General features: G+C 39.0%; 1 protein-coding gene and 1 long non-coding RNA gene across 23 annotated transcripts in view; one reads left to right on the forward strand and one right to left on the reverse strand.

The window, feature by feature from the left end:
* Positions 1-11,322, forward strand: part of LOC122240435 — a 41,642-nt gene extending 30,320 nt beyond the window's left edge. Inside the window, exon 3 of the long non-coding RNA XR_006220173.1 lies at positions 10,518-11,322. This is a non-coding gene — a long non-coding RNA (uncharacterized LOC122240435). The remainder of the gene's footprint in view (positions 1-10,517) is intronic.
* Positions 1-13,294, reverse strand: part of ANKS1B (ankyrin repeat and sterile alpha motif domain containing 1B) — a 1,065,991-nt gene that overhangs the window by 198,325 nt on the left and 854,372 nt on the right. The gene's annotated exons all lie outside the window — the stretch shown is intronic.

The following is a 13,294-nucleotide window of genomic DNA, read 5'->3' on the forward strand; positions in this document are numbered from 1 at the left end:
GAGATTTTTTTTAATGTTTATTTATTTAATTTTGAGAGGGAGGGAGAGAGAGAGAGAGGGAGAGAGAGGGAGACATAGGATCCAAAGCAGACTTTGTGCTGACATCAGAGAGCCCGGATGTGGTGCTCAAACTCACAAACTGGGTGATCATGACCTGAGCTGAAGTTGGATGCCTAACTGACTGAGCCACCCAGGTGCCCCCCAGCTCAGAGAGTCTTAATCTGAGTTTCTGGGGCTCAATGTATAGGGCTCAGGGGGTCCGTGAACTACTTGAAATTGTATGCAGAATTTAACATATATATGAGCTATGTGCAGTTTCAAAGGAACCTCTGGTCCCCAAAAGGTTTAGAATCACTGCTTCACTTGTTCTGCCCATCACCTTTCTTCCTTGACTCACTGGAGCTGGCACATTGCTTTCAGTCCTGGCCAGTTTTCCTGGCTTCAGTGGACAGTATATCTATTTTGGAACTTTACATTCAACTATAAAACACAGAATTATTAGGAAAAGACAAGCGTGAATTCCATGTTCCTATTGCAATTAATTTTGGGGGAAAGGATATGCTTGCAGCAGTTTTCATAGAATACTGCTGTCCCCTGCTTTAATGAGCAAATAAAAAACATCCATCCATTTTGGTAATTCTACTGTCTCCATTTTTCCTTGAAGTCCGCCCTTTTTGCTGAACCACCTTAAGCATGGCTCCAATTGTTTTATTTTGCTTCTCTAGGTCCTTTGTTGCCCTCATCATGCTCCACTGTCCACAGAACAAAGTCCTGACTGCTTGGCCTGGCATCTGTGCCCTTTACAATCTGACTGTCTCCTGCTGCTCCCCTAATTGTTCCATGTTCCAAGCTAACTGTGCTACTTGCCTTTGCCCAAACCCTGTCTGTACCCTCTTCCCTCTGGGCCTGAATGGGATGCCCTCCCTTTCCTCTCCATCTGTTACAGTTTTACCCTTGTTTAAGGCCCTCTTCCTCTCTCTCTCTTTGTCAGAAATTTCCTCTTCTCTGAACATCAGTTGGACTTGGTTCATATGGGTCTTACGGCATTTGTAACATATGAGTTCATGTTTTATCATTCATGATTTCTGTTTCTCTTCTTCCTTACCAGATTCTAAGTCCTTTCAAAGCCGGGCCCATGCTGATTTTAACTCTGTATCTGGTGTGCTGACGTCACAGTACTGAACACACCATAAGCCCTTAACAAAATCTGGTGAATACATTTAACAACCTAGATCTGACTACTTCAATTTAGGAAAATAATTCTGTTTGTCTTTTTTCCTGGTAATCTAAGTTGGGCAATGTCTTGAGTATGGCATTAAAATTACATTTATTCTTGATGAGTTGGAAATTCATCTTGATGCGGTAGTGCAGTATTTTTATCCCTTTTGACTGGTGATGATTACACTGAGGTGAGAGGTTAAGGGAGTTGTCTAAGGCTGCCTGTAGGCAGGAGACAAAATGGGCTAGAACCCAGGCCTTCTGAAGACACATTAGCAAAAGCTTAGCATTGACTGTGCCAAGAATGGAACATAAATGTGTTTGCACATTGCCAAAGTCAACAATCCTATGGGTCAAAAAATTTGGTTCAGTGCAGACACTACAGGTGATGGACTATTAAAAACAATTATTTTTTTACAAGTCTATTTTGGCATGGTTGGTTTATTTGGTCTTTCTGTTCCCTAAATAAGAACATACCTTTAGGTCTAGTCCTTGGCCCTCTGCTTTCAGCCCTCTCCAGTATCTACCCTGGGGACCTACCCCTGCTTCATGGTTTTAATTATCACCACTCTGACTTATCTAATGCCTTGTCTGTAGTGGTGACCACTCCCCTGATCTCCACCTCACAGCAATTATAGTTTGCTGGAAGTTTCCCCTTGGAGTTATCCCAACACTTTAAACTCCTGATACCTAAATCCAGACTCATCACCTCTCTGACCAAACTTAACCTCCTCCATATACATATGTTTAATGACCCCTTCTAATGATCGAGGTTTGAGTCATTGTTATTTTTAACTTCTTCATTCTTCATAGTTTATTCATTAAGTCTTATCAATTCTTCCTTCAAAGTATTTACCATGTCCATTTGAGAATCTAGAGGCTTTTTGGCAAAGACTGCATCTTTCTTTAGAGGCTCTCACCTTGCACACGTTCTTTTCTTTCTATTTCCATCACCACATTTCTAAGCCAGGGCAGGTGCTGCCTTATCCTTAAACTACAGTAATAATATTTGCCTGATCAATGTTTCTAAAATGTAAATTGAATTATGTTATTTCTTCCCTCTGCTTTCAAATTCCATTGGTGTTCATTTGATCATACGATAAAACCCTTAATCTTCAGCTTGGTGTACCAAGCCTCCCATAATATGACCCAACTGATCATTCCATCAGTATAGTCTAATGCCCTCCCCCCCCCCCCAGAAATTCTTTGCCCCAGGCAAAGTCTTCTGTTCACTCTCCCAGAATTTATCTTCTACTGCCTTGCTTTGGTACTCAGTTTACTTCTTTTTATTTTCCATATTTTTCATTCAAAGCCCAACTGCTGTCTCATATTTTGATATGGTTTTTCCAAAAGATTTAAATCCACATCTCCAAAGTTGTTGGGCCCTTATTGTTTATGTCTTTGTCACTCAATGTGTTGTCAAATGATTTGCAGCAATGGCACCACCTGGAGGCTGGCTGGAACTATAGAATCTCAGGGACCCACGTCAGACCTGTTGAATTTGAATCTGTATTTTAGCAAGATGCCTGAAGGGATTCATGAAGGTTGAGAAACTCTGGTCTACTCCACTTGCACATGTAAATAATACTAAATAATACATTGATTTGTATACTAATCTGTACTCCTTAAGACCCTTGAAATCTAGAAAACTGTTTTATTTCTTTTGCATCTCTCTCAAACACAATTTCATGGCAAAGTAGGTGCTTAATAAATAAACTTCAATGTCCTTTTCTTAATTGTCCTATTAAGAGGGGGGAAAAGCCCCAAGACTCCTAGAAAGTGAATACACTACAAGCTTTGGCTATTGAGTCCATCTACAGTTGGCAAAGAAACAGTGACAGGTTTCTCATGTGGTGATCTCTTTGTACCCTTGTAGCACCTTATTCACCCCCATTATGACACCTTTCTGTTTGCATTACTTCTGTGTACATGTCTTTCTTGCCACTTAGGTAACCATGTCTTAGTCACCAACTCATCAATAGCACCTTGCCCATCAATGGCAATAGTCAACAAATGTTTACTGATTTGAATTAATAAATGAATGAATAACTTGTTACATGAATACATTATAGAGATTAAAATCTAGGCCTCTTCTGGATGTTTCTTACTATAACTATATAGTAAATGTAGTTTACATTTACTATATAGTTACTCACTATAGTGTACACAAAGAATATACATTTATCACCATACTTTATACAACAGGTAAATTAACAGACTTTCCAAACTAGAGATCTCCTTCTTTGCTTCCACCCCATTGCTACCATATTTTGATTTTTGAGGACTGAAGATGAGAAACATGAAGACTGAAAGTAGAAGCAAGAATGAAATGCAAGAATTTTATGTGAAGAGTCTTTTACATTCAACTGACAATGACTTAAAGGGAGCCCCAAATAAAAAGAACTTTTCAGTTATAAATGTCTCAATATTCACCTGACAAAGTGTTCTCCTCTAACAAGTTCGTCAAACAAAAAGGAGTGATAGGTAAATGACTACAGAATAAAGTGGTGTTTATGTAGCTTGGTGGTACATGCTATTTCACAATTTTGTTTTGTGTCTGAAAAACATATGAGGTTTGGCTGAGATTAGTAAAGAAATGTCTGATTTTTGGCAAATATTGTCCATCATTGAAGAAAAGAGAAATCTGAGAACAGTGTCAGATTTCTATAGTCTTCCATCAGCCTAAGTTTATAAAAGCTTAAAGAACACCGTAGTGTTATAGATGACCCAAGCATGCATTTGTACAGTTTCTTAACTTTTTGCATGGGAACGTGTCTTATTTCTGCCAAAAGACTGCAAGGAGGGTAGGGATATTTATTTTATAATTCTGTCCATCGTTGATAATGGTTAGCACATACAGCTTTAATCTATCCTTCCTTCCAGCAACTTTTTTATTGAGAGATTGAGATGGAATATTGAGATATTCTACCTGTAGAATAGAATATTCTATTTGAGTGCTATCATATATGCTAGGGAAAAGAACCACTCATCAAAACAAAACTCCTTCTCTTCACAGAGCCTGCATTCTAGTGGAGCAAAAAAGACAATAAATAAAATAAGTGTAATACATAATTAGATCACAATATGGACTGTAGGAAAAAAAAATTAGAGAAAGATGTTGGGGAAGTGTACCTTTAAATAAGGAGTTAGGAAAGACTCTCTGTAAGAAAGTGAGATTTATGGAAGGATGAGAAGAAGGTGAAATATATAGCTAACCTGCTAAGGAGGATCCTCAAGAGTGGAATAGCAAGTGCAAGGGGCAAGAGGTAGGCAAGCGCTGGTATGAACTGGGAACAGCAAGAAAGGTTTCTTGGGTTTGGAATACAAGGCACTTAGGGATGCATGAATGGAGAGTTGAGGTCAGATCTTACATGTTAATAGGATCTCTGTGGCTGCTAAGCAGAAAAGCCTGAGGGGAATAAGGGTGGAGGCAGGAGACCAATTAAGAGGCCACTGCAGTAATACAGACAAGAGATAATGCTCATTTCTATCAGAGAGGCAGCAGTGGAAGAAGTGAGGAGTGGCTACATTTCTGAATATAGTCAGAGGGTAGAGCCAACAGGATTTGCTGGTAATTGGATTTGGAGTTATGAGAGGCAGACAGGCATCCAGGACCTAGGCATTCATGATTTTTGGTCTGAGCAACTAGGAAAATGCAGTTTCCTTCAGATGAAACAGGGGGAAGGGTGTCAGTGAAGTTTTTCAGGGAATATTGGAAATTTAGCTTGAGCCATGTTGAGTTTGACATATCTTTTAGACAAGTGAAGATGTTGAGGAGGCAGTTGGATATTTGTGGAGTGAATGAATAAGCAGGATCTTAATCAAGTAGTTAACTCCCTCTTAGACAGAATCAACATTTTCCCTGACTAGACCTGCCTGAATTCCATACCTAGAGACCTGACCACCTGCTAGTCATCTCCCCTTAGATGTTCCCTAGACCCTCAACATGTCTAAAATGAAACTCACTCTCTTTCTCCCAAACCTGGTCTTCCTCTTTGTGAATATAGTCAGCGGTACCACCAGACATGCAAGGATCCTATTCATTTCCTCATGCCCATGTCTGCTGGCCACCAAACCTTATCAATCCTGCCTTCATGCCATCTCTAGAAGCCATCTCTCCCATCTACCTTCACTGTTGCCTTTTAAAATTAGGTTCTCATCATCTCTACCTGGATTATGTCAGTCTTCTACTTGGTCTCTCGGTCTCTAACTTATCTCCCACAGTGATTTTCTGAAATGCAAATGTGGTCATATTACTTGTCTACTTAAAAATTTCTCAAAGGCCTCCTTCGGTCTATAAAGTAAAAAATTCAGAGCTTGGCCTGCAAGGATCATCATAATCTGTCCCTGCTTGTCTCTCAGATTTATTCTCACACATACACATCACTCCTATGCATTAGCTATACTGTTCTACCCGTAGTTAATTGATTTGTTCATTCAATATTCAAATATATAGAGAGTGCTTCCTATGTTACAAGCAACTATGCTAAGCTCTGGGGATACATTGCTAGATGTGGCTAACTTAGTTCTTGCTTTCATGGAACCACACTTTCTTAATTCCCATGCCTTTGCAATTTGACCCCTCTGCCTTGAATTTATCTCTACCTTCCCCTCCCTGCACCTGAGTACCACTTAGAGAACACCAACTCACCTTTTAAGATTCAGCTCATGTCACTTCCTTGTATTAGCACTTTTCTTAACCTCATTCTCTTCTAAAAATGTTTCTTTTCTCAAAAGGTATTGAATAACTTAATAGCTCTGGAAGTGAAGATACCTCTAAATACATTCTAGGTTCAGTTCAGAGTATTGTATTTTATATTACACTAGGAGATCACAGCTCAAAGAATAGGATTTTCTTCTTGATCCTAAGAGGCAGAAAAGCTTCCTTTTTCTGGATTTGTCCCTCTGACCTTGGTCTCCACAAATGGGATAAGTAATTGTTAACTTGCTGCAGAGTGACTAAACCCAAATGCACTGGATTACACACACAGTGGCTGCTCCAGAATTTTTATATAGTAAAACCTTAGGTGTGGTGATCACATTGGTAAAGGTGCTGGGGAATTTGTAGCTTGGTGGGTAACTGATGAAAATGTGTTTAAAGGCTCCTTTATTTATTTTAAAATTTTTATTATTTTATTTTATTTTTATTTTATCTTATTGAGAGAGTATGAGCAGGGGAGAGGGGCAGAGGGAGGGAGAGAGAGAATCCCAAGCAAGCTCCATGCTCAGCACAGAGCCTGATGCCATCACCCTGGGATCACGACCTGAGCTGAAATCAAGAGTCAGAGGCTCAACTGACTGAGACACCTAGGTTCCCCAACTAAGCCATCCATTAGTGTTACCACTGTATAGAAAGACTGCCTTTTATACAGCTGCCCATACTTCCTGATCTACCCTTCTTTGTAGCTCCTACAGAGGGTACACAACTTGGGAATGAAAATACATATGGATTCAGAAATGTATAAAGAGATGAGGGAAGGCAGTAGGTAATGAGGAGGAGTATCAAGAAAAGTAAAAACCTTCCTCATTTGTTTGTACCCATCAGCTAAGAGGTGCTTCAGTATAGGAGTGAGCATTTGCCTAAGCTGAGAAAACCTAGAAACTCTGCCCCCAACCTCTGTCTGTATCTCTTCTCTCTTCTTTCTCTTGTTCTCTCTGTTCCTCCACCTCCCCACCTCTCTCTGGATGCAGACATATACACATTTAGATAATTTTAGAAAGCTCCATTGGAGAATATATTTTATAAACATGCAACAGTGCTAAAACCAAGTATTCCAGTAAAAGAGCCTAAAAAACTCTTGGTTCTCTCCCTCTGACTAACTTGTAGGCTGTACATGGTGGCGTATCTTATAATAAAGTAATAACAATAAATATCTGTGGGGCACCTGGGTGGTTCAGTTAGTTAAGCGTCTGACTTCAGCTCAGGTCATGATCTCACGGTTTGTGGGTTTGAGTCCCACATTGGGCTCTGCGCTGACAACTCAGAGCCTGGAGCCTGCTTCGGATTCTGTGTCTCCCTCTCTCTCTGCCCCTCCCCAACTCACTCTCTCAAAAATGAATACGTATTTAAAAAAATTAAAAAAAAAACAATAAATATCTGATACTTTCTTGCCTCACCTCTGGTGTAACTAGGCAGTCAACAACCAAGTTATCACTGTAGTATAAAGTCATTCTGCCTATGATAAAAACCATAGCCACCCAACTGGTATAGGAAGGTGAACCTTCCATGAAGACTGCTAGCCCATGCTTGGTTACACACATTTGCCCACATATGCACACACAAATGCACACATTTAAGCATTATAACCAGATTAGTCTTTGCTTTTTGTATTGTATCAAACATTTAAAGGTAATATTTCATCAGTGATTGTCAATCAGAGTTATAAAATCATATGAATATATTTATCAACTTCACTTTAAATAATTTATTAAGGACACCAATTTGCTGTGAAGAAGAGCTAGCACAGCCACTGGTAATATGTTTAATTTATTTAAAGAGAAGCCTGTTCTGTTATTGCTTAAAATATAGTTACATCTACATGTAGATGATTGTTTATTAATTTGTCACAACATTTAAATATATCAATGAGACATTTTATAAATTAAAATCATATCAAGTAAGGGGATTATACCCTGATTATAAAGGTTTATGATTAGGTGATGATTATGAATGCCTAGCTTAATAATTATAATGGCTTAATGACTCTTGTGGTTATACTTTATAACAAAGATTGCACATTTAATAGTATGGGTATGGTACGTAATAAATGGAGCAAGAAAAAAGTGTCAATTTTGAAGCTTTAAACTAGATTCCTATTGATCTGATGTATGAAATTTCCTTGCTATTTTTTCATGGTTGTCAGTCTGTATTATTGCATGCTAGTGACTTTACTGGCTGGGTATAATAGACAGGTTTAATGCCAGAGTATGGGCATAGAAAGAGCTCAACATTTAGGACTTGGACTCACTACTGAGATTGCAAATTTATTCACTGTCTTTGTCCTGTTCAGAAAGCTGAGCTGCAGACTTGTGTAAGTGCCTCAGGCATGTGCCAAGCTAAAGGTGGGGTAGTCCCGCCTGTTATCTGGTAGAGTCTGGGTGGCATGTGCCTCTTCCACAGCCCCTTAGCCAAGATTTAAACATCTGCTCCAAGGCCAGTCATTTGAACAGTAGTATCTAGTGGATAACATGAGCTCTGGAGTCAGATTCATTTATTCATTCTGTCATTCAAAAGGTATTTATTGAGTGCCTGTGTGCCAGGCATAGTTCCAGGTGCTGGGAATACAGTAGTGATCCTGTCTTCAGGGACTTCTACTGTAATGACTGCTTAAGTTCAAATCCTGACTCTACCTGTTAACCTTGGGCACGATGTTTTACTCTCTGAATTTCAGTCTCCTAATTTGTACCAGACTCATATAAAGCACTCAACATTGTACCCAGCATATTGGAAGAGTCAGTTATTTTTATTGTTGGGAAACAGTCAAATGCAAACCATTTTCCTACCACTAATTAATTGGTTGTGAATGTGATCTATTAGTTTAAATGACTGACTCTATGGTTTTTAGTCTAGTCTGAGCATCACTTACAATACAGTAATGGCCATATGACAATTAGAATATTATTATTGTCTTCTTAATAAGGTTTTGCCTTTTAGGAAACACATATGAAATGAATATCCAAACTCCTTTCCCTTCAGGGCACTGAAAGTAGGAATAGAAGACAATTTTTCTAAGAGCTGTGTACACATTGTATGAGATACAAAAATGGAAAGGAAAAAAAAAACCTCAAGACAATATTTTATTTAAATGTTAAGCAGTAGTATTAAAGGCCCAGGGAATTTTAAAGAGTAGAATCTTCCTTATGTTAGAAGAGGTTTCTCAGATTCTGAAAGAATCTGAGAAAAGGACAAGAGAACCTGTTTGGTTGTCAAAATATAATTAACTATGGAGCTGTGTCATGCTACCTAATAACTGAGTTAGTTGCATCAAAACTATGAGGCACTTTCAAGTGTTGAAATGAAGGCACTAAACTGATAACCTAAATTATGTACTCTTTTATCAAAATGCCTGGAAACCTGCTCAGGCTGGAGATTGGTTAATGGCATACACCAAGCTGTCCCAGGGAGCACAGATTTGTTTTCCTATGTTAGTGGCTGAACTCATCTGAAAGACAGCAGAGAGCATTGCCACACTCTGTCACCTGTAGGCTAGGGGTGGGGTGAGCTCTGAAGGCTATTTAAGAGGATATTTTTCGGAAAACAGGAGGTGGCACTAGAGAGCTTATGGTGGAAAACATAGAAAGTGCTGCTCAGCTGCATTCCAAAGACATCCCAGGAGACAAGCTGATTATCAAAGGAAATCTGACACTTAATAGCATCTCTTAGGGTTTGGAGCACAGTTGGAAGAATCACTTAGAAAAGCGTTAAAAACTAACCTAAACCAACCAAATGAATATCTCTGGGGCTGGGATCTAGCATTGAATTGTCATTGATCTAGTCTTTAAAAACAAAACAAACAAACAAAGAAACAAACCTCCCCTAGATAATTCTAATGTAGCCAGAGATGAAAACCGTTGTTTAGAGGCCAGTACTTCTCATGGTCCCCAGACTATTATCACCTGGGTATTTGTAGAAATAAATGCACATTATCAGGCCCCAACCCATACCTACTGAATCAGAAACTTTGGAAGTGAAACTCAGCAATCTGTGTCTCCAAGGTGATTCTGATGCTCACTCAAGTTTGAGAACCACTGTTCTGGATAAGTCATGTCAGATGACAAAATCAAGAAGGCAGTTAGGTGGAAATGCCTGAGGTTGGAAGTCCACAGTGGTTTCCTTTTGGACTTCTAGAAAAGAACTAAAAACACACACTCTTCATTCCCATAGAGCCTCTGAAAGGAAAGGGGATCTAACTTTGCAGATTTATCTTCCTCAAACCTCCTAGCAAAGAATCCTAGACCTCTGGGTTCCAGCTGGGTCATATGACTTTAAATAAAATGCAGAAACTAATGATGGAAAGCTGTCAGACCACCAGAAAGACCAGTTGGCCCTTGGACCAAGAGGGGAAGTGAATGGGGAAGGGGAGGGCTTTCCAAAACCCAAGAAAGAATAACCTAAAAATGAAAAGAAAATCATTAAAACTGAACTTTGCTTTACTTTTTCCTTTCCTTTCATGAAAGCTTTTTTTGGAACAGCACTGATATGTTAATAAAATTGAATAATGTCCCTTGTACTAAGTTTTCAGTACGAGATGAGAACTGCATAAGAACATGTTCTAATGATGCGTTGGTTTTTCTCACAGTAACATCCAGCCCCCAGAACATTCTCCAGCAGCACCCACACTTTCCGGTCCTAGTGAATAAACCTGGAACAGAGCTGAAAATCTGAGCTGTTGCCACCTGGATGGTGAAGGATCTTCCCGTGAACTGTATGTAGCCTGGCTCTGTTGCTGACTTCGATGAGAGTGTAGGGAAGTCACTTAGCTTCTCTGCCTTCAATTTTCTCAGGCAGAAACTGACAGAAACCACCTAGATGAAGTGAAATGTCAAAGTGATCTGCACGGGACTGGGAAGAGGGCCAGGTGCCACAGCCTAACAAGAAAAAGAAAACTGCACAGGCTCATAGTGTCACCTCCTGGCAAATGGGCAGAATGAAATTTAAGCTGAAACACTGAGAAGTTTAATTACCAAATGTGGGCCAAACCCTTTGTGATTTTATTAATTGTCTTTTCTTCCCCATACACATATGCTCTGCAACTATACTGCCTTCACCAACCAATAATCGAAGTAAACCATATGAACCATTATAGATGAATCATATTATATAAATAAGGAAAGAACCTCAACCAAATCCCAGAGGATGGATTGATTTTGTGGAACAGAAATATCTTTTTTGCTTACTTTTAAGTTCATTTGATGAAAAAATACCACATGGAATCATTATTTTAAGCACAAATTGCATTTAAGAGGAAATGCCTGGTAAGCCTTCTGGGGATGTACATAAGCTAATTTCATTCGACTAAAGGCTGTGAAATGCATTTCTGGGAATTATCGTGCAGAGACATACTTCCAATGCTTTATAACATGGACTTTACTGGGCTTGGAGAGAGAAATGGCATCCTATTCACTGTACTTGTTATTAAACTGAAGCTCCTCAATGACCCAGGCTCATTTTATCTAACTATATAGCCAGCTTTTTTGGATTTACAAAAGATGAGATTTGGGGGAAAGAAAATGAGAAACAATGAATCATTCACACAGGCACATAACTAGCAATTTGAAATTGGTATTCAGACCGTCTGATCTTTACATCTGTTCCTTTGTTCAGTCGTATTCCAGCCTCCAAAAGTTTCCCAGGTACTAATCATTGTTCTGTTCAATCCAATTACTGCTATGTTCAATTACTGTCCTCTGTTTCTCTAATGGAGGTTTGCTTTCAAGACCAGTGGCAACTCTTCAATATATATTTCTGTTTTTTTCATTTCCTCATAAAAGTTCCATCATTTTTTTCTTTTTCACTATGTTTTTTCTTTAATCACTATCACTTTATCTTCTTTTTTTTTTTTTTAGAGAGTGCATGAGTTGGGGAGACGGGGAGTGGAGAGGAGAGAGAGAGAGAGAGAGAGAGAGAGAGAGAGAGAGAATTTTAAGTAGGCTTTATGGTCAATGCAGAGCCTGATGTGGGGCTTGATCCCAGGCCCCTAGGATCATGACCTGAGACTAAATCAAGAGTCAGATGCTCAAATGACTGAGTCACCCAGGCACCCCTCTTTGTTTTATCATCATGTTTTTATTTTCATCCTTGTTTTCCTCCATGACATCTCTCCTACCCTTAATATTATTCTCTAGAATGCTGTTAGATTTCCTATCTTTCTTTTTTATTCATACAAACAACTGTGGCATGCAAAGGGCCATAGAAACTTGCCAATATCAGGCTAGTTTGGGCTAGCACAGTACCTGGAAATTGGGAGGCACTCAATCCATATCTGTTCAATAACTGCCTGGATAAATGAAAATAGAAATGATTCCCTCCCTTTTTTTTGCTACAATCTTAAGCAAAACTGTAAACTAGTAACTTCCACCTCTTCAAATGTGTGTCAACTTTTTTTTTGCTAAGCCACTTTATTGAGGTATGACTGACATACAAAAACCTACATATTTAATATATACAACTTGATAAGTTTGGAGATAAGTACAACCTGTGAACTGTCACCACCATCTGTGTCATAATGTATCTATTGCCTCCAAAAGTTTCCTCCTCCCTTCTTTATTATTTTTTTTTGTGTGTGATAAACACACAACATAATATTCAGGCTCTTAGCAAATATTTAGGTATACAATACAGTATTAACTAGAGGCACTATGTTGGATAGTAGATATATAGTGTTTATTTATCTTTTCAAAAAAATTTTTTTAATTAATGTTTATTTTTGAGACAGAGAGAGAGCATGCGCAAGCAGGGGAGGGACAGAGAGAGAAGGAGTCACAGAATTCAAAGCAGGCTCCAGGCTCTGAGCTGCCAGCACAGAGCCCAACGTGGGGCTCAAACTCACAAACCGCTAGATCATGACCTGAGCCGAAGGTGGATGCTCAACCGACTGAGCCACCCAGGAGCCCCTATTCATCTTGTATAATTAAAATTTTGCATTCTTTGACTAATATCTCCCCATTGTCCCCTTCCACACAGCCTCTGACAACCACTGTTGCAGAGTGACAATCACTCTGCTTCTATGAATTTGACCATTTTAGAGTCATCATGTAAGTGTATCGTGTAGTATTTTTCCTTTGTGTCTGGCTTATTTCACTCGGCATAATGTCTTCCAGGCTCATCCATGTTGTTGCAAATGGCAGGATTCCTTCTTTTTAAGACTGAATAATATTCTGCTGTATGTATATATTACATTTTCTTTATCAGTTCATCTGTTGGTGGATATATAGGTTGTTCCTACATTATGAACAGCGTGCTATGGACATGGGAGTGCTAATCTCTCTCAAGATCCTGACTCATTTCTTTTGGCTAAATATTCAGTAACAGGATTGCTGGATCATATGGAGGCTTTATTTTTTAATATTTTGAGGA

This window comes from Panthera tigris, chromosome B4 (genome assembly GCF_018350195.1).
Source record: "Panthera tigris isolate Pti1 chromosome B4, P.tigris_Pti1_mat1.1, whole genome shotgun sequence".
In the NCBI taxonomy this organism is placed as follows: domain Eukaryota; kingdom Metazoa; phylum Chordata; class Mammalia; order Carnivora; family Felidae; genus Panthera; species Panthera tigris.